We start from the raw sequence: 2,338 nt of genomic DNA, 5'->3' as shown, positions 1-2,338 counted from the left end.
GGGTATGAGCAAAGAAGAAGTATCGGACATGAGCTTGTACCTCGATTTAGATGTATAAACTATAAAGTGAGTTCTTGGCTTGATACGTTTGTCGGTATTTATAGAACAGTTTGAGATGATAAACCATTGATCCGGTCCGAGATCATGTTGGTTTTAAACACCGTAGAAGAATTGGTAATAACATTGACCTAGTCAAACCATCACTTTTGTCCTAGACTCTATGCACGAAGAGTCGACAATTTCTAAAACCGTTGATTAATATTTTTCTTCGATCGATATGAAAAGTAGACACACACATAATTTATTAACTCTTGGACCTAAATGAGAAGAAATTTATAAGGCGTCGCATTACAACGAACACGTTTGGTAATATGAATCTTGACTGAATCTAAAGAGAAGTTTCTCTTTTGAATCCGTAAAATTTCTAAGAGTATATACTACTTAATTTTATAGGTCGCTATAGAATTTTTCTTTAAGTAGAAGTAGTGAATTATTATTACAAGTTGTCTTTTAAATGTGTTTGTTTTTGTGTTTATATATGTGCTCAAATATACTGTTTGTATCAAAATGATATTTTAAGCTAAGTAAGACAGAAGTATTAGTTTTCTTTTATCAATAATATAACTTATAAACGTTAACACACAAAAAAAAATGATAGAGAATAAGAGTGTGTTTATATATGTGGTATGTTTTTTTTGTATCAAAAAGATAAGACTTGGAATTTGCAAATTCAAAGAGAATTTTAAATGAGTTTGACGGTTTTGCGTTTGAAATTTGTATATATCATACTTTTCACATGTAATTAAACAAAAAAAATGGAAATGCAAATTGTGTTTATATATATAATTTGTAAATAATGCATATCATGAAAGGAATTCAATATATATGTGTTACGATCAAGACTTATAGTGTTTGCCTTTATATGTCAACATATTCCAACTTGCAGTCACACGACATTAATTTTATCATATATATATATATATACGTCAAATTCAAAATGTGAAACTTAGATGCATTCAACGTTTAGTTGACATAATGTATTGTTTTTAGTGTAAATACATCATCTAAACATTTAAACCCACTTCTTAATCGTTTTCTTGCAGTTGATGAACCAACCAGGCCTATACACGAGATAGAAACGACACCTCGTTTTCATTTACTTGTGTAAATTGAACTTAACCTGAAATTGGCTAATGAACCAATGAATCGACTAACTCATTCTACATGCTCACCTTTTTATTTGTTTTCAGTAAATAAAATTCACAATTGGCTGCGTCTACAGCGACTTGTGTGTTTAGCTTTTTATACATTTTTTAAAGAAATTTGATTAGGTTGGCTAATGATTTTCTTATACTAAATTTCTTGGTGCATGCATACTTTTTTAAGACTTTTTTACGTATTAATTTGTTTAAAAAAGCTTAGGAAGCACAGTTTAACTTTCTTACGGAGATAATGTAAAGATAACAAAATTCATGGTAAGAGTTTGAAAGATTCATAATTAGTGATGGGAATGGACCCATTATCAAATAAGATCCACTAATAATCTTTGGTTAGTTAGTATAATACGTTTTATGCCATTGGTTAAACGCACATACGTACGTTCTTGCATGTCCCATGTCGTCCCATTCATCATGTGAGACGTGTCGTCAAGGCAAAGATCTTTACCCAAATATGTAGAAATGTTACTGTTATACTAATATACTACTATTGTTTAATTTTTTGGCTTGACGTGTTGGAAGTGTCATTTGAAAATAATACTAATTATTTACGGAAAAATTCGGCATTTACTGTGCATGAGCATGATTGTATGATTGAGAGAGTATTTGAAGCGACGAAAATGCAATGCTAGAGACATGTCAAAGATGAGACTGGTATGCTTGAAGTAGACTCGGAATATGTTAAAATTCTTACATAAGAAAAAAATATTGTATGTATGAAGTGTATATAAAGAATATATGATAAACATTGCATTATAATTAGTTTGTTTTGAAGAAGACATAAATCTTGTAAACTACAAATGTTTTAGAGTTGTTTACGTCAAGAACAATCCATCATCCATTTCGCAACCTCTATGTGAAATTCATAATAAGATTTGAAAGGCCCATGATTAGTGATAGAGAACCCTCTAAGATAATGGACCCATTAATCTGAATATGATCCACTAATAATATTTGGTTAGTTAAGTGTATTACGTTTTATGTCATTGGTTAAATTAACAAATCGTCTTCTTGGCTCTTGCATGTCACATGTGAGCTCATTCAAAACGGATTTTTTTTAACAAGTCAAATGTGCAGAAATATACTATATACTATTACCACTGTTTATTTTGGCTTGATGT

This window comes from Capsella rubella, unplaced genomic scaffold (assembly GCF_000375325.1).
Source record: "Capsella rubella cultivar Monte Gargano unplaced genomic scaffold, Caprub1_0 scaffold_327, whole genome shotgun sequence".
Taxonomy (NCBI): domain Eukaryota; kingdom Viridiplantae; phylum Streptophyta; class Magnoliopsida; order Brassicales; family Brassicaceae; genus Capsella; species Capsella rubella.
The sequence above is the reverse complement of the archived record's forward strand: the minus strand, read 5'-3'. Positions refer to the sequence as shown.